Consider the following 20,502-nt stretch of genomic DNA (forward strand, 5'->3'; position numbering starts at 1 on the left):
TTGGGTAGATGCCTAGTAATGGGATTGCTGGATCAAATGGTAGTTCTGCTTGTAGCTCTTTAGTGCACATATAGTAATAACATTCATCGGGTGTCGGGCAGGTGGGAGGGGAGGAGGGGATGGGTATATATATTCACACCTAATGGGTGCGGTGCAGACCGTCTGGGGGATGGACACGCTTGTAGCTCTGATTTGGGTGGGGCAAAGGCAATTTACGTAACCTAAACATTTGTACCCCTGGAATGTGCTGAAATAAAAAATGAAAATAAAAAAACAAATCTCTCTCCTACTTGTTGTAAATCCTAGATACGTCTATTTTCTGCCCACCGAGAGGCACTTTGGATGGCCGTGAAATGGTCTGAACACACTGGGAATAGCATCAAAAATAAAGCTCTTAGTAGTCAAAGTCGTTTTCTTCAAATACCTGAGAGGTACCAGGATGAAAACAGACAGAACCAAAAACTAGAGAAACACTATAACACTCAATATCTCCCTAGTGCAGAATTTCCTACCTGCCCCCTCTGGGAGAGGTGTCTTTGGGTCTCCAAAGACATCTTCCTAACAGAGGAGATTCTTACCTGATTTCACAGCTCCTGTGCTGAGACAACACAAAGCCCCTTGCCTCCCTCACTGCATGTTTCTAGAGCCCCCGGCGTGTGCCAGGTGGGTGCCAGGCATTGGGGATACAAAGGCACAAAAAAGACACACGTTCTTTGCCTCCCTGAATTCTTCAACTCACCTGGCATGGTAACCACTAGTCAAACAACTGCACAAGTAGCTCTCTTAGGATGTGCTGGCCTCGTCGGTTTTGTTCTTAACTTTAGGACTAGATCAACGCATTCCTTCATTCATTTGGGCACAGACATTGAAGGCCCACCTGGAATCACGCGTGGTCCTGCTGACACAAAGACAGACGAAAGCAGCCTCTCTCTGACAGCACGTGGGAGGCCTCCTCCTCTCCAGCACCCACAGTGCTAGCGCGGGTCCCCCAAGAATGAGGGTCGTGTCCTGACGCCTCTCTCATTCCTACTCAGCTCCGACTCAGCTCCAAACTCACAGAGCGGATACCCTTGTGCCTCGCTCCTGCTCCATGTCAACGTGAGTCCTGACTTCTGAGGTCCTCGCAACCCCGTCTTCCTACCCGGGCACACCCCGAGAAGCCTTTGGTTTACACGCAACCAGTATGCACTGCTCTCTGTGCCCGCCCAGGGGCAGGACACTGGGGCCAGGGATGTTACCTCTTGAAGATGCCAACCCAGCCGTGGCCTTTAAGAAAAATAAGAAAAATGATCCAACGTGATGCATCAGCATCACCATCTGATAGTCACAAGATGCGTAACACTCTGCAAAGACGTTCTGTTTCACAGTCAATGGTGGGTTTTAAGGCAGATTTGCTTTTTTTTTTCGTCTTTTCTTTTTACAGAAGGAGGTGCACTACCAGGAAGCAGCTTTCAGAATGTCAAAATATTTTTTTTGCAGCCTCCCTGGGAGCAACAGACCTTTTGAAAAAAATTGCATTTATTATGCTGTTCCACACCATATTGCAGAGAAGTTCTATGGTTGAGTCACACAGCCAGAAACCTGGTTGTCTCTTTAGCAAAAGTCTTGGTATCAAATAGCCCTTCCTGAATTTTCAGGGTGGGGCCAAAATTGGTCATGAATAAAAGTATCAAATGAGAGGGAGACAGAGACAGAGTTGCACTGGCAGTTCTTTTTCTTCATGAAGAAAAAAAAAAAAAAAAAAAAACCAGACATCTTTTTAAAATAGAAGGATTTAAGTGCACAAAAACAGTAAGCAAAAATTGAGTTTAAACTTGCAGTTTTAGCTGGAAGTCAAGGACATGTGTAGACTACCAATTTGGCAATCAGATCTGTTATATAAATTCACTTTCCTCTGTCTGCCCTTAAAAAAAAGAAAAGCTGCTCAGAACAGGAAATAAGCTAAGATGAATAATGTATTTGTTCAATTAAAAAAAAATTGGGGGCCCTTCACAGACATGCCCTAGAGATCAAGCTCAAATAATTAACCGAATGATAAGAAGTCAAGCACAGTGTGAAATGCAAGGGCGTCCTACACACACATTAAGATCTAGTGACAGAATTTAAATTCTCTCTCCCGGGAAGCTTCCTGGCTTTTAAGGGGTGATGCTCGGTCTATGCTAAAAGGTGAAATGACAACAGACTCTTCAAACTGCTTATTGATTTTCCTTCTTAATTCCTGTGTATGTCTCTTCCTCACACGTACAAGACCCAGGGATTTTAAAATCAGGACAAAGTCTGGCCACGATGACTTATTATAAATGGAAGCATTGCACCCAGCTTTCCTTGTGAAATTAGTTCCTCTGGGAGTTCACACGCTGCCTGCTGCGGCTTGAATGTCTGTTGCCCTCCAAAATTCATGGTGAAATTTAATGCCCAATGCAACCGTGTGAAGAGGTGGGACCTTTTGGAAGTGCAGGGCTCTGCCCTCGTGGATGGAATCAGTGCCTTATAAAAGGGCTGGAGGGAACTGGCTGGACCACGTGAGGCCACAGGGAGAAGGTGCCATTTTGAAAACAGAGAGCAAATCCCCACCAGACACAGGCTCTGCCACACCTTGATCTTGGACTTCCAGCAAGAAGGCACCATCTTGGAAACAGAAAGCAAATCCCCACCAGACACAGACTCTGCCACATCTTGATCTTGGACTTCCAACAAGAAGGCACCATCTTGGAAACACAGAAAAAATCCCCAGCAGACACAGACTCTGCCACGCCTTGATCTTGGACTTCCAACAAGAAGGCACCATCTTGGAAACAGAAAGCAAATCCCCACTAGACACAGACTCTCCCACACCTTGATCTTGGACTTCCAGCCTCCAGAGCTGTGAGCGATAAGTATCTACTGACTATAAGCCACCGAGTCTATGGTGTTTTGTTATAGCAGCACAAGTGGACTAAGACACCACCCATGTTGGAGTTCATGGCTGAAGAGTAGGAGGCATGCAGAGCTGTGTGCTGGGGACCCTGGGGTGACCTGTTCTAACAGTGAAGGTCAAGCTCAACCTATATCCCAAATAATGTTTCCTTGTTCACTAGATTTGTTTCTCAGATGGACGATGCCATTAATATCGTACACCCACTACTGAGGCCACCTTCCCGTGAGGAGAAACTCACTGTCTTCCTCATTCACAGACTTGGAGAGTCTCTCGACTGTTGGGCAATCCCATCAGATTCACGATTATCTAGAGGATTCTATTTATCTGTGTTGGATTTCTCCTTGGCTCCAAGTGGGCTCAGATTTGAGTGGCCAAAGCCATACTTCTCCACAGGATGGGTTTTGTCTTCCAGGGAACACATGGTCATGGATGGAGATATTTTGGATCATGACAACATGGGGTAGGGGTGCCAAGCTTAGTTCTGGGGACTAGGAATAGTGTAGAGAAAAACTTACAATAATCAAAGCCCTCATGGAATTTTCAGCCCTGTTTGTGTGTGTGTGTGTGTGTGTGTGTGTGTGTATACATGTGCCTATGGGGGCACATGCAGGACATCAAACAAAATAACTTAAATATTTAGAATTTATATTAGCATCTGTGCAGTGCTTTGCAAGGATCAGGGATGTGAAAATATAGAGGCCACATAGAATTTGGATGTTGGGGGAGATCTCAAAGGTCCTGTGTCCATTCAGTTCATTTTGCAGACAAGAAAATCAAGGCCAGATGGGGGCAGTGACCTGTCAAACATCAAGCTAGTAGTTGGTCCAAGAGAAACACTGAGTTTTTGGTATCAGGTCCAGACCTTCATTCTAAACCACAGATAAGAGACCCAAAGATAAGAACATATTGGACACTCCTTGGAAGTTTAGAATTCTTTCACACTGATCTTTTTGAGTCAACAATCCAAGCCTTGAATGCAGATATTGGGCACTTTCAGAAAAGAATTTTCTTATTTCTAGCAGAAGCCTCATGATTGCTTCTCAGGAAGTGTTCTTCACTTATTTATTGCAGAAAATTTGCATGTAATTATCAATTCATTTGCAATTCACTTGTACTGGCCCTGGCTAGACCCAGCCCTGTTCCAAGAGCAGTAATTGCCACGTTATTTGAATACTGCTGGCTGGATTCCCTCGGGTCAGCCAGTGGACAGTGAAGGCAGCCGTGGCACAGTGGGAGCGGGGCAATGGCATCGGATGTCAGGGTGGAGCACGAGAGCTTCAGCAGAGCCAGGCTGGGCCACTTTGGGCATCGAGAAACCAAACCAAAATGAAGTGGTGTTAGCTTATTAATTAAAGTCCAACCTAACCTGAAGTTTGATTTCCTCCTTCTCGTTAAAGGAAGACGTGTTACCTGTTCCGTTACCTGTCTGAGCCTGGACACAAAATGATGTTCCAGGGAAGAAGGTTTCCATAGGGCTCGGTCTTATTGCCAGGTGGGGTGTGAGTCGCCCCATGTGTACAATCACTCTGTTGGGGAGAGGATATTGTGATATCCAAAAGGACATCTTGAAGGTGGCTTTTCTGGGGGGTTTTCACCTCTCAAGTATGAAGCCAGATCACCTGGCCATAGGATGAAACAACCTGGTGATGACTTGAGGTCCCAGAAGGACACTGGAATCTTCGTAAGGACAGTTTACAATGAGTGGAGGTTTGCCAATTTTCTCAAGAGCATCTGGGTTTGGAAATAATGACAACAACATATACATGTGCATGTTTTGCATAGCTCATACATATGAAGTTGACAAGCACAAAGTTTCACTGCAGTTATGAAATTTAAAAAGCAATAGCATGAGAAAAAGCTGATGTGGAGGATGGTTAAGCTGAACGACAATCACCCAAAGACAAACATTTAGGTGACATTCTGTGACTGTCACTGAAATTAGATTGTTGGGCACATCAGTCTGTGCAAACTAGGAATAAAGAGGGTAAGTCATCTAGGAGCTCTACGCAACTTTCCTCTGATGCATTTCATTCACCAGAGACATTTGCACCTGGCTGTGTCCAGGTGGGTGGAGCAGAGACTCAGGGAAACATCCTTTTGAAGAAAGAAACGGTATTTACCTGTCAGGTGTGGGGACCAGGTGTCTGCTCCGTGTTCCCTGGTTCTGGGTTCCCAGTACTGAAGATTGGTTACTAATACCACATTGACAGAGCAAATGAGTAGACCAAGCAGATGCAAGCAGGCAAAGCACCCAAGTTTATTAAAGCATAGAACATTCTGGAGAAGGAACGGGTCAACCCCCTCTAGTGGAGGAGACCCAGAATTTAACATTTTCCTTAATTTTATGTTAAGTGGGGGGTGGAATATTCATGGTTTTTCTTGGAAAGGGGTGGAGAATTCCTGGAAATGGGAATCCTCCCCATTTTTAACCTTGTAAGGCAATTTCCGGGGTTGCCATGGTATTTGTAAACTGTCATGACACTAGTGGGTGTGATTTTTCTACATTAATGAAGGTAGGTCACTTGAGGATACTGTCACCTTACTTGTACACATGCTCCAAAGACCCTCATTTGTGGCCTTGGTCATATCTCCACTTTGTGGCCTTTCTACCTCTTTCTGGTTGGCCAGTCCTTGGAGACCCCCTGTCGTAGACCAAACATCTGTTCAGCCCTTGGAAACCCCTTAACATGTCATCTGTTCCTTCTTGGAAGCCCCCTCTGGTCAGTTTGTTCCTCCTATTGTAGAGGGAGCATCTCCTAGTGCCATCTACTCCTCAGTGGACACCCCTAAACACAGCACCTGTTTCCCTTCCTCCTTGTCCCAACCTAACAATATTTTCCACGTTTGGTCTTCATGTCAATGAAGGAGCAGATAGAACCCTGGTGTCCTAGGTAAGGAACCTGGACCTTGTAGATGGAATATCCTGAGGTCATTATCTAAAAAGCAGATGCAGTCAAGGCCAGAGCAGGAGAGCAGAGTTGTTTGACATTAGAAGAAAATGGAACAGATCACCTAGAAACAGGGTGTGTGGGCTGCCTCCTGCAGGACAGAAAGGAGCTTGAGGAAGCCACCACTGGGGCCACCAGCAGACCCTAAACAGGGCTGTTCTGGCTCACTTCAGCCAAGAGGACAACCCCATCCCCACACACACATGGACACATAAATCAGGCATTGGCTGTCCACGTATCTTTTCATGGGGAGTGTGAGCAGATTCTTTCACAACTTAGGAGGATCTCTGGGCAGGTATGTTGGACCTAAACCCAGGTCTGCAGACCCCTGTGAACCTCAGCCCTATATTCTTCCACGAAGAACTCTCTTGTTGGTAAGAGAATAGAGAAGAGAAAGCAAGAATCTGGGACTCTCCCTTCCAAAGATTTGCTTTGGTGGAAGACACCCCATTGCCTGGAGGGTCAAGTGGTCCTACAATCACCCGTCCTTCTAGCCTTACCTTCCCAGCCCCCTGGCCAGCCCCAGGGTGACCCTGTTGTCTCTTCAACAATAAACTGCAAAAAGTCCTCCTGAAGCTTTTTGTTTTGGGTGAGTGAGCTGAATTTTGTTCTTTGTCTTCTTCGTTTTTCTAAACTGTCATGGAAAAAGTATTTGAAGGATAAACACTGTGCACCTTTCAATTGCAAAGCTGGCCATGTGAAGAACGGCGTCACATGCTTTCTCAAGCACCTCTGAATTTTCACAAACGGGGAAGTCTTTGCTCAACTTTAACAGGTCCAGTTTCTGGGCTCTGTAGTCTGAATGTGTCTCCCCAGACTCCTTCATTGCAGCATTTGTCGTACAAAGGAGCACAGGGATTGCTAAAAAGTAGAAAGGAAAGTTTTAGTGGTGATACCACTTTGCAAAGTAGGAAGAGAAGGTCTCTGGCGTGATCCAAAATGCTCTCTCTCCAAAGAGGGAAAGGAGATGTTGGCTGTCATGCCTCACAGGGTCTGCGGCACACGACAGAGACATATATATTCAGCAAAATTGGGGGCCAATCTATGCATATTTATGAGGGGAGTCAAGCACATGCGCAGTAGGTAAACATATGTAACATGCATCCCGTGTTCACTTGGGGAGTGGTTTTAGCATTAAAATGAGCTGGGATTTGGCTCTTTATGTCAAAAGGTGAACTACAGAACACAAACACCCTTTGGGCACAGTGTTTATAAGCTCACTGAAACCGGTTGAGGTCCACAGTTGCTTATCAGGAAAGAAGGCTGTAAGTTGGTCTTCTGTCCGGAGTTGCCGTGGTCTGGGTCACAAATCAGACTCAGGAAGTGCCTGACATTTTGCCTTATAGCTCCTATTATTGGGGAGGTTAGCAAGTGTATGATTTTTCTCGTAGCCATAAGTATTTAGGGAGTTGCCATGCCAGCCGCGTGCCCTGAGCCTTTCAGCCCACAGGTAATTTTTTTTGTCTCTTTAACCTTATGATTCATCTTAGTTGAAAAAGGGGCATCTATTTTGGTTTCTCGGGTCACACCTTGACCCACAATGGGATAGCATTTGAACGTGGGGCCTTTAGGAGGTGACTGGGGTTAGATGAGGTCATGAGGATGGAGCGCCCATGATGAGATTAGTGTCTTCAGAAGAAGAGACACGAGAGAGATGACCTTTTTTTCTACCATGTGAGGATACGATGAGAAGGTGGCCCTCTGCGAACTGGGACGTGAGCCCCCACTGAGAACCGAATCAACCAGCACCTTGATCGTGAACTTTCATTGCCTCCAGAACTGTGAGCAATAAACATCTATTGTTTAAGCCACTCTGTCCAGGGTATTTTTCCTGAAGCAGCCTGACCTGACCAAGACGCTGGGCCAAGCCGAATGAGCAAAGGCAACTCCAGACAGTGCGAAGGTGTGCGAGGAAGCTGTAATAGCTGTAGGATTTAAACATGAGCAGCAGGAATGGCGGTCCCACAGAGAGCATGGCCTGGGGCCTGAGCTTTAGAGTGACAAACAATTTATTATTCTCTTGACCTTTCTCCAAAGGCACCTACTGGCAGAGGCCGATTGTGTTGGGCCTCAGGAGGCCCTTGGCATGGGTTGCAGCCCTGAGCTCATTCTCACGGTCTGCACAGACTCATTGCTGCTTGGATGAGGAAGAGCATATCTCTCAATAATTTACAGCGGCTCACGTCAAATTTTGACAGCAGGATCCTTGGGCTTAACAATGTCAGAATCATTTAGAATACAGGCTTGGAAAAGGATCACAAGTCTCTATATGGGGGCTGCTGGCTACAGCGGCGCTGGGCGGGGAGGTCTTACACTAGGGGCAGGGTTACAACCTATGCAACTTTCGCCCTGAAGAACCCCTTCCTCTGCTGAAAAACAGATTACAAATTATATCTCAGGACTGTGTGGGTATAAAAATAAATATCACCCAGGATGAGTTCTGTTCACTTCTTTTAATTTTTAAGGAAATAAAAGTATTTTCATGGGCTCCCAAATGTTCACAGACCCTCGGCATTGTGCCTCCTGTATCAGAGGAGTATGCTGGCCATGCTGACATCTGGGAAATTATTTTTTAAAAAAAGAAACAAAGCACACCGGATACAAACAATGTCTAGATGGTGAAGAAACATGAAGGACAGTAGCAGAAAGTGAACTAAAGTTGATCCAGACCTAAGCAACCCAGAAAAACAACACAATGATATGCTCTAATGTGGTCCCTTTGTCACCCTCTCGTGGAAGGCAAGTTGAGCCCCTGTGAATGGCGTGTGTCACAGTCCTGTGTGTGTCTAGGTCCTGCCCACCCAGCCTCCCAGATCCCACCTCAATCCACATCCTTTTGGAAGCACTATTTCCTCCCACCTCGACCCTACACCTGTTTTTACTTTGACCTCTGTCCTCCTGGGTACCCCACGCTCTGTGTATTCCAGGGGGGTCTCCACCCACTCTAAGCGTCTATAGTAAGAAATGTGTCCCCCAAAAGAGTGGTCTGTTTTTCTTTTTTCTTTTCTTCTCTATTCTTCTTCTTCCTTTTTTATGTGTGTGTGTGTGTGTGTGTGCGTGTGTGCGTGTGTGTGTGTCCCAGCTCCAGGGATGTCACCTCTAAACCCTTGGAATTTCCCAAGTGACAGAGGAAGTGCCTTTATTCTCCATGATGTGCTAATGAACTATAACCAATGACCCCTGGTGGACCTCTTGATAGTTCAGGCTAATAGAAGACTCAGGTGGGAGCTGCTCATGCCTCCCCTCCCCCAAAATCAATCATGTAGTTGGTGGGCTGGGGACTTTAAGTCACATGATGCCAGCCTGACCTCCAGTCAAATAACGGTGTTGGGATTACGATCCACAACATGGTTAATGAATCGATCAACGCAGTAGATAACCCTAACCTTCCATGATGAACATCCAATAAAAACCGTGGACCCGGAAGTTCAGGTGCGCTTCCCTGGTTGGCAACACACCACGGGTGTGGTCACGTATCAACGTCAGGACACTCCCATATCCTCAGGATATGAAGGCTTCACATCTGGGACCCCCCTGCCCCCCGATGTTGCCCTATGGACTTCTGTCTTTGGCTGGTCCTGATTGTATCCTTCCATTATAATAAAACTGTGATCATAATTATAGCACATTCCTGAGTTCTGAGAGTCATTCTCATGAGTGGTCAAACCTTAAGGTAGTTTTAGAAAACACCCAAACTCACAGTTGTTGTCTGAAGCCAGGGTGGTCTTGGGGACTGTTCTCTCTGACTTTATCGTTTGGCAAAGTCACTACAGTTTAACTGCCTGGCTGGGACTTATTTGCAAATAGTTAGTGAGTACTAAGGGATGGTCCACTGTGTCCAGTACATATACGGAAAATCAGAGAGAACACTTGGAGTTAATTAAACTCACTGGGAGTGATGAGTGTTTAATCCTGTAGGCTTCTCTTTCTTTCTTTCTTCTTCTTCTTCTTTTTTTTTTTTTTTTGTAGGTCTATCTTGAAGGTGCTGGCCCATTCTCCATCCAATCTGTGCTATTGTTCCCAAATGACACATAACAATACCACCTCTAATGCAAAGGTTCATTCCACCAGGCTGAACTAAATGGCTTAACTTTGGTGACTCATGTCTTTATGGACTTCTAGGAGAAAATGTTAAGAGAAAAACTATTTTTACACTGTGGAAGGCAACCCAGGCATGCGTGTTGCAATAAGATAAAAGACCGCACCAACCCACACCGTCTGAGAGAATGTTCTCCCAAACCTGCCCAAAGGATCTTCCCATCCCTGGGCTATAAATGCTTTGAAAACTTGGAAAGAAAAACATTTTTTAAAAATGTGGTTCAGACAGTATTTTCAGCTATCAATGCCGCGGTCATACTTCAGAAGAAAGTAGGGCACAAGCTATATATAAACACGTCAACAAATGAAAATCCTTTATGACTAAACTGCCTCAGGAAAAACACCTTAGCTTGTAGTTGGATGCCTGTATCAAGTTGGGAATTGTGCTGGGGATGTTTTTTTTTTTTTCCCCCATCCTCACATGGAGAATTCATCTCTTTGATGGTGTGACTCTTCCAGAAAAGGTGAGTTCAAATTTAATTGGTATAAAGATGAATAATCCCCTTGGAAGAAAAGCAAACACATATTCAAAAAACAGAGAGAATCATTCATTCCTTGAGCGAGTGAGTGTGTGTGTGTGTGTGTGTGTGTATGTGTTGATTTGCTTTTTGGTGGTGTGGAGTACAAAATGCTGAAATGTCATATGTTTTTAAATCTTTTTATTATGGTAAATATATATACATATATATGCCATGTATATATATAAGAAGCATAAGGTGTTATATCTATAACATAAGGTGTGCCATTCTAACTATTTTTAAGTGTGCGCCTTGGTGGCATTAATTACATTCACACAGTGGTGCCACCATCACCACGATTTCCAGGTATTTTTCACGCAGTGATCCAAGGGGAAAAGAAAATGCTCGCTCTCTAAAGACGCATTTGGGCAAATGCTTTTACAGATGATGCCAAATAATCTTTCTAATCACGAGTTGGCGGCAGCTGAGTGTATTAGGGAACAAAGGTTCTCTGCTTTGCCCACGGTGGTCCGAGGGGTTCGTTCACGTGCAGGGGGTCCCTGGCACTCAGACATCTGCATCGAATGAGTGAATGCCCTCCCCCCTCCCTCCCTCCTTCCATTCTCTCTTTCTTACATACTCATCCATGCTCTTCCCTTCCCATAGGAAGAGGTTGCAATGATGCAAAAGCGTGACATGTCTCTCCTCCTAGACTGCCATCGTTTTTCTCTCATGTTTGTGCCGGGTTTCTTATCTTTCCTCATCCACACCCACTTTCTACACTTCTCCGACCTGCGCGGAGAGGCAGGGAGGCGGAGGTGGCCCACACAGGTGGCATCTACGCGGCTCCCTTGCCGTCTGGTTGCCCTTGTTTGTTTCTGGCACTGAGGAAGCCCCGCTGAGGTGGGAGAGAGGAAAACAGCGAGGTCAGGGGGTGTCTAGCCCTGGCCTTCTCCTCTCAGCCAAAGGCCTGGCACCTGCCAGGTGGGCTTGTTGATTGGGTTCCCTCTGGTGGGGTCTGGCCTCTGTCTCTTCCTTCTGCCCCCACTGCCTGAGGAGGTGCAGGCTCCCCTGTTTCCCAGTCTACAGATGCCCCATTTTTTTTTTAAAAGACAGGGTCTCACTGTGTCACCCAGGCTGCAGTGCAGGGGTGTCATCATAGCTCACAGCAGCCTCCAACTCCTGGGCTCAAGCCATCCTCCTGCCCCAGCCTCCTGAGTAGCTGGGACTACAGTCATGTGCCACCCACCTGCCTAATTTTTAAAAATTTTTTTAGAGATGGGGTCTAGCTATGTTGTCCAGGCTGGCCTTAAAACTCCTGGCCTCAAGCGATCCTCCCACCTTGGCCTCCCAGAGTGCTGAGATTACAGACCTGAGCCTCCACATGGTGACAATACTCCTTTTAGTAAAACTTGTTCCATTTCTCACCTTGCCTGTGTTATTTTCTTCCTGCTACGCCTGTCCATGTGCACAGCCTCTCTCTCCTGCCCTAGAACCGAACCGGAAGCCTATCCACCACCTGGACTTTTGAACATCACTGAAAATTATCAGGAAACCAGGATCCTTCCATGCCCCTAAATTGTGGGATTCCATCCCAAGCGCGTGTAAACATACTACCTCTAATGCAAAGATTCGCCCAACTAAACTTACCCAAATGGCTTCAGTTTGCTGACTCATGCGTCTATAAGAAAGTTTTAAAAGGAAAACCAATGTTTTGAGTACAGCACTATGGAAAGTGATCCAGGCACGGATGTTCGATACGATGTAGGAAAAGACTAGCCCACGATGTCTGGGAGAACCACTCAGACATTGCATGCAAGATGCCGGTGGAAAGCGTAGATACCACATTTTATTTTAAACGGCAAAATAATGGCGGGAGTGATTCAACCGACTTTAAAGGGATGCATTGGTATCTACTGCACAGGAGAAGAATCACACTTACTACTTATTGAGAACTTCCAACATGCAGTCATTACAATGTATATTTTACATATGCGCCTTTATGTAATCCTTTCAACCCCCCACTGAGGGTTGATTTCCTTATTTTCCCAATTTCAGGGAAGACTAAACAGGGCCCCAAAGGATGAACAATGTGCACATTTCCCATAAACACACGACTGAAAGATTGCATTTTTAGCATTGCTATTGCATTGGGATTTTTTAGAGTAATATTCAAATGCGGTGATACGTCTAACCCGGGGCGACCTCAGGTGTTTCTAACATTAACGTGTTTTGCAGGAAACCGCCTTGCCCATATATAGGGCCGGTTTTAGCGCATTGCAGGCCGTCGGGTTTCTGAAGGCAGACACAATCTGAGACACTCTCTCGCGTTGAGTAAAAGATGAAGAACTGACATGTGTCCTCTGTATCAGAGTCTCCTAAGGAAAAGTGGTGAATTGGGTGTGTAGGATGGATACCAAACCTCTCCGGGCTCTGGCACGCTGCCTGCTGCGGCGATATTGCAGATTCCCATGAACCGACTTAGGAGGAGGTAGTTTGATGGGTGTTTATTCTGTAAACAGGAGAGAGGAACTTGACCTGTCATGTTATTCTTTAACAGACGTGCCATTTGGTATTTAATATAGATTCATATTACCTTTCTGTTTCAGGATCACTTATTTTATTAACTTTTTAATTTCAGCATATTATGGGGATACAAATATGTAGGTCACATCAATTGCCTTTGCCCCACCCGAGTCAGAGCTTCAAGGGTGTCCATCCCCCAGACAGTGTGCACTGCACCCAGTAGGTGTGTTTACAGAAAAGTTGCAAAAACAGTACAAGGAGTTCTTTTATATCCCAATCATCAACATGTTATCTGTTTGTGATACGTTTGTTACAATGCATGAACCAATACTAGTACATTATAATTCAGTAGCCCACATTTATTCAGACTTTCTTAGTTTTCCCCCTAATGTCCAGCATCCCACGCGACCTTTGGTTATCATTTCTCTCTGGGCTCCTCTGGGCTGTGACAGTTTCTGAGACTTGCCTTGATGTGGATGAGCTTGACAGTGTTGAGAGGTCCCTGGGCAGGGGTTTTGTAGGATGTCCGTCTGTTGGGACTTGTCTGATGTCCTGTCTGACCGTGGAGATGGGGTCTAGCTGTGGCTAGATGGGGGTGTGGGTTCTCGGGAGGAAGGGCACACACTGAAGTGCCCTTCTCGTCACACCCTAACGGGGGCACACACACCTGACATGTCACCGTGGAAGCCGACCTCACTCACCTGGCCGAGACGGTGTTGGGTTCCTCCGCTGTAAAACTACTCTCGCCTCCCACCCCCTTTCTCCAGCGTATGTTTTGGGAGGAAATCACCAAGTCCACTGCACACGAAAGGAATGTGTAGTTTGGTTCTTGAAAAGTAAACATTTCTCCGAATTAATTATCTCATGTAATGAGTGGGGAAATATGTTCCCTTTATCACCAGGGTGAAGAAAACATCCACTGTTGACGCCCTACAGAGCTTTAACAATGACCAAACTTCTGTATGATAATATTACAATAATCATGGGATTTTCCCAAATCATCTCATTTTCAAAGGCTTCCCCATATGATAACCCAAGGGATGAAATACAATTCAATGTTTTCTTTTTTCTCTTTCTTTCTTTCTTTCTTTCTTTTTTTTTTTTTTTTGAGACAGAGTCTCACTCTGTTTCCCGGGCTAGAATGTCGTGGTATCAGCCTCGCTCACAGCAACCTCAAACTCCTGGGCTCAAGCGATCCTCCTGCCTCAGCCTCCCGTGTAGCTGGGACTACAGGAATGCACCACCATGCCAGGCTAATGTTTTCTATGTATGTTTTAGCTGTCCATATAATTTCTTTCCATTTTTAGTAAAGACGGGGTCTCCCTCTTGCTCAGGCTGGTCTCGAACTGCTGACCTCAAACAATCTGCCCGTCTTGGCCTCCCAGAGTGCTAGGATTATAGGCATGAGCCACTGTTCCTGGCCCAATTCAATGTTTTCATGATAAAAAAAAAAAATGCTGAGCTTCAAATTCCGAAAGCAAAGCCCTCCTCTTAGCAACATGACTTCTTCAAGTTCCTCTGAGTTGTTGAATTTCAGTTCCACTCATTGTAGGGTTGTTTATGTCGGAATGAACATCCCAGAGGTAAGAGTCGTAAACTCTGCATGAAATCTTTTCTAAAAAACTACTTGAAGCCACCATGAATAACCCTAAACAGGCAGGAACTTGAGAAGAACTCTTTGAAAAATGGGGACCTGCCCTGTGAAAATTTGTATTTGTGCAGCGTTTCTCGAAAGGGCCAGCCCCGGTTTGCTGATTTTGGGGAAGCTGGAACTTGTGCAGGGTTATGAGCCTGAATGGTCAGAAGGCAGAGTGGGCATCAGCCAGATTACCCACAAAACGAGGAGGAAATTCCTAAAAGGAGACTCCCAAGCGGTGACCCCAAATCTGGATAAGACCACTGCCCAAATCTTTGGGTAATCTCAGTTATGCATGTTTGGGGAGACTGTAGGGAACTGGGCAGAACACACCAGCATGAAACTGAAGGAAGTGAACAAAGATTTTTGCCATGGCAGAGTTTGTAGTTTACATCCAGCCAAGCTAATTGTCTGCTGAATTCTTCAGAGGAACATATCTGATTGCAGTGTCTCTACAACATGTCATCCACAATACCTATAATAAAATTCAAAAAAAAAAAAAAAGAATTGGTAAAAAGAAAAGATCTGATGTTAATAGTCATCCTCAAAGCCCTTAGCATAATCTCAGCAAATTCAGGCAAGAAAATGTTAACCACAATCCCTGTCACTCCCTTAGAAAGAATGATCAGATCCCTTATAATAATGTGAAGTTGTGAGCTGGGCATGGTGGCTCACGCCTGTAATCCCAGCACTCTGGGAGGCTGAGGTGGGAGGATTGCTTGAGGTCAGGAGTTTGAGACCAGCCTGAGCAACATAGCAAGACCCCGTCTCTACAAACAAAAGAATTAGCCAGGTGTGGTGGCACACACCTGTAGTTCCAGCTAATCAGAAGGCCAAGGTGGGGAGATTGCTTGAGCCCAGGAGTTTGAGGTTGCAGTGAGCTACGATGACACTGCTGCGCTCTAGCATGCCCAACAGAGGGAGACTCTGTCTCAAAATAATAATAATAATAATAATGTATATTTTTATGGCACACACAGTAAAAACAGAGGTAAAACCGAGAATGCAAACTAGATGATAATAATAATAATGATGATGATGTTATGGATAGTTACAAACTTCCAAAGCCACTAACTTGGACATCTGTCCCAATATACAGATTTCCAAGGAAAGGGAGTCAAGCATTTCCTCACTGGGAAAGGATTTACGTTCTATATTATAGAAATAAAGAAGAAATGGAAGACAGACAGGATCTTTAAAATGAGGGCCAAAATGCTCTCTGAGAAATCAGGGTGGCGATTAAAGAATGGCTTCATGACAACGTAGGATACCAGAATGATGTGACTTAGGAATGGACAATGTCTGAGGATTTAGGTATTTCTGGACTTCACACATGGAACACAGAGGAATGTAAAACAACAACAACAACAACAACAACAAAAAAAAAACGTTTTCCCACTATTTTTCTTTCCTGGAAGGTGCAGGTGAAGACCCTCTGTGATGGACAAGTGCACAACTTGATAGAATGAAAATAAAAACCAGATCTCACAAAGATAAAATAGAGCCGACACTGAAATGTAAAGTCATCTTCAGCTATTTAAAGTGCTTTTTAAATAAAGGCACACAAGAGACATTTGTGTGGGGTTCGGTGACTGCGACAGCCCTGATTCTTACAAAACATCCCACTTTGGAGAAAGAACGACGCAGGCAATGTTGCCGGGAGCCGCCTCACTGCACCTGTTTCCTTTGTCTTTCCGCTCATTACAATGAAAGAGGATAAAATTGGAAAACAGATTTAGAAGCAGATTTCAAAGGCGCCCTCTCTTTTTTCCACCCAGATACTTCAGATATAAACATTATTCCGAGAGAGCCCACATAGTCACCAAAAAGACCACAGCTGCTTCCAAAACTAAAGACCACAAAAGGCAAAAAGAAAAAGAAAAAGACAATCAAAAACGAAAAAAAAAAAAAACACAAACGACAATGTTCATTGTCTGGAATTTGTTAAATAAAATTGTGCAGAGTTTTTAATACACACAACGCCAGAGAACAGACTGGCCTTTCTTTAAAGTTCAGGGTAGGGAAAACCATGAGCCCAAAGTGAAGAAAGAAAACATATAATCGTTTTTATTGTTCACAGGCAAATACAGCTGGCCCCTGAGTGACTGGCTTTCCCAGGCACAAAACACGAAGGCACAAAAAACTTCAATGACTTTTCATGTGTATCTTTTATTATTTCGTGATCATTACACGATAACATTAGGTTGCTTTTCAGAATTAAGCGTATAGGGAAAAAGTCAAAGGAAAGCTGAGAGAGCCGTTAGCAGCACTTTAACCCATTAACTGCCATGTGAGTTGTATTGAACTCACGCTTGTTTTTAGCCCAGGGCCTTGTGAAGCATGTGTAACTTATGCGTCTCTTCCCCTTGGGAGCCACTAGAACTATTTTTCAAGTTGCATCTAACTCATGCACAGAATACAATAAAAATAACAAATATGTCCTTATATTAAAAAGGATCAAACAAAATTTGTTTTCAAAGTTTTTATTCTATTTTTTCAAGAAAAAACACTGTGGCCTCAAGGAAAAACATTTTTTTCTCGTGGGGCCGTCAATGTGTTAAATCTGTTTGCGAGATTCGGAGGCCACGTTTGGAATTGATTCTGGCACTAAAGGCCTCTACCCAGGATGGGTCGTTGGACAGTTTCATCGGAGCCCCCCACCGGGATCTAAGTTTATAGCTTTCTGCTTCTCACTGTTTGGAATTCTGCCATTTTCACTCCTGGGGACTCCAATCTCCAAAACTGTTTGTGAACAGAAACAAAATCTCTGCACCCTAAACAGCAATTCATTTATGTCCTCGCGTCCTTGTGGGTGAAAATCATACCCTGGCGCCCATCAGAGCTTTGTGGGTAGGAGAGATGCACTTGTGGTACTGATTATTAATATTAATGATAAACATACCAACGATCCTGGCAGCATCATCAGCAAGCAGCTGCCTAGCCCGGCCCTCAAGGCACGAAGCAATGATCTCACCGAACGTGTGTTTTTCAACTGGGGCGATTTGACATCGTGGTAAGAGGGTGCCTGGTTTCCCTAGAAAAATACCCTGTTCTCATGGACGTCTTTGGACACACAGTCATGCTCTGCCTAACGATGCAGGAAAGTTCGACGACACGTGTGCTTGGGTGATTTTGTCATTTTGTGAGCATCACAGGTGTGTTCATGCAAACCTAGAGGGCAGAGCCCACGACATACTTCGGCTGTATGGTCAAGCCTATTGCAACTGGGCTACACACCTGTGCAGCATATTCCTGTCCTCAATGCTCTGGAAAATTGGAACACACTAGTGAGTATTTTTGTATCTAAACATAGAAAAGGCATAGTGAAAATAAGTTATAATCTTACGGAACCACCATCATACAAGCAATCCATCGTTGAAACGCCATTATGTGCTGCATGACTGTATCTGACGTATTTCTCCACCGCCCACAACCCCCTTCTCGTAGAATTCCCAGGGTGGGATCAGCTCATTCGTGCATCAGCTGTTTCTTGATTAATTCCTTCCTTCGGCCTTTCTTGAGTACCTCCTCATTGCAGCCTTCGCCCTTTGCAAAGCTGCCCCCTCGCAAAGGTTAACTAAATGCTTCTAGGATTTCTAGAAACCGCTTTTGAACACGGGGCGTCAAGGGCCCAAGGATGGACAGAGAGAATCAAAAACTGTCATATCTGGCAGGCATAATTTCCATCAGGGAATGTGGACACTATACTATGCCAGTTCTTTGAGTCTCTTGGACGTCCTGCATTTCAAACCATTGCCGGAAACTCAGATGCCTACATTAAGGAAATCGACTCATTATGTTTCTCAGCCCCGGTGTTATTTCCAAAGTTCAGTGGATGGGTGTGAGTCTTGCACAGTCCTCCGGAGCAGAGTATCTACGTGTGACTATATCTAATGGAGACCCCTGTCACAGAAGAGGGTGACCGACACACTCAAGAGTCTCAGAAGTGCAACCTTGTTCCTCATATCCCGGCAAAGCAGCCAGGAGGTGAGATGCCCAGGTGTGTGGGACTGAGCCTCATCCCTAGACAGAGTCTTGTTGGAAGAACACGGGACCTCTCACCCAGACTGTATCTTCACACACCATTCTCTTTCCTTGTTCCGACTCTCTGCAAACAAAGCAATCTCCTGGCAATTATGTGGACCTCCATGGTTCTCCATATGTGATTGTGCAGCTTTGGTGGAGGGTCTCCCAGACTGCTCTCGCCAAATGCAATTTCTGCAGTTTCCACGACCACCCGCAAGTTCAATAGCTCATTACATGGACTCCGAAAATACTGCAAAGCTGTTGATGATGATTTATTACAACGAAAGGACGGAGATTAAAATTAGCCAAGGGAAGAGGAGCGTAGGGCAGGGAGAGACCAGGCATGAGTGTCTAATTATCCTTAATTATCCTCTTCCAGCAGAGGTGTGGACAGCACTCAGTTCTCCCAGCAATGATGTGTGACAACAGGCACGCAGTGTTGCCACCCACAGAAGCTCACCTGAGTCTCCGCGTCTGGGGTTTTTGTTGGGGGTTGGTCCTGTAGACACAGCCGACCGCCCCAAGGCAGACATGAGCCTCCATTCTGCCCAGAGGTCAAGTTCATCCCACACGGCCCAAGGCATAAGTCACAATGTTAGCACAGGCTCTCTGGAATGGTCCAAGAATCCGGGTAAACACTCTTATCAAACAGGACACTCGGAGGACTCAGAAGTCACTTCCCGGGAGCCAAGGAGAATTCCAGACCTCTCTCTGGGCAACGTTACATCTTTACTGCACACCTGGGTATGCAAAGGGTATTCTCCGCCTGGACCAGAAAGGCGGAAGTCTTAGAAAAACCCCCAAAACCGTAAGGCCCATCCATCCATCCATCCATCCTATTGGTCCTGTCTCTTTGGAGAACTCTAACACAGAGGCTAATAAAGTCTTTAACAGAACTAAACAGAGCAACGCCGTCTCCACGCATGCAAGCTAGAGGATCTCATTCGTGCTGCAAACAGGTTTGACACTTTGCACCTCCAACGATACAAAGTATCGCGGGTATATGTTGGAGAACATCATTATCATCTGAGAGTTGCCCCCATAATTAGAATTTGCCAATAGAAAAAGCCTTGAGTGTTACCGACACTCACAGCTGGCTGAGAACTCACACACCGAGGTGTACGTGAAACTAACATCTAACGTGTAGCATCTAACATCACTAACATCTCACTCTACGAATGACAGAGATCTTGCACGGCGATGTTCAGAGATGACACTCGGGCATCGTAAAGGTGTGCATTTCTGATAAGCTGAAGCACTGTATAAGGCGGATGGCAGACAATTTAGGTCAGGATCCTTCAACGCTTTGGAGACACTGTGTTCTCAACTTTACTGGGGTCACATGCTAATGCGTAGAACACCCCTTTATGATGAGAACGTGCCCTGCAGACCACCTCTGCGTGAGCAACTATCAACACTCCACCACCCGCCTGGAGATGTTGAGGAATTAAACGCTGAAATAGAAAATAAAACATGAGTCAGGTAAGATCACCTGGAGCATCAAGATGGATTAGAAGGGGACACTTTGGATGAACGAAGTCTACAGTCATTCTCTAAGTACCTGGTGCTGTGTTTGGGATGCCTGATGGAGGTGGTGGCCCCCTGGGCCCCGCAAAGCCCTAATGACAAGGGGCCACACCTTGGCACTACCCCCTTCTCCCGTCCACCAGGGGGCCCTCCGCTGCCTACCCTTCTCCAGGGAGGACTGCCCTTGCCTGTTGAGGGTTAGGCAAATCCACTTTCAGAGGTGGTCATCAAATCCAGGAATCTGTAGACCGGGGTGTGGTAGGCGAAGTCATCGTGAGCCCCCCCCAAAGACGTCCACTCCCTAATCCCTAGAACCTGTGCATAGGGTTCATTATACGGCACCAAGGGATGTCGCCAACGTAATTG

This window comes from Eulemur rufifrons, chromosome 30 (genome assembly GCF_041146395.1).
Source record: "Eulemur rufifrons isolate Redbay chromosome 30, OSU_ERuf_1, whole genome shotgun sequence".
NCBI lineage: Eukaryota > Metazoa > Chordata > Mammalia > Primates > Lemuridae > Eulemur > Eulemur rufifrons.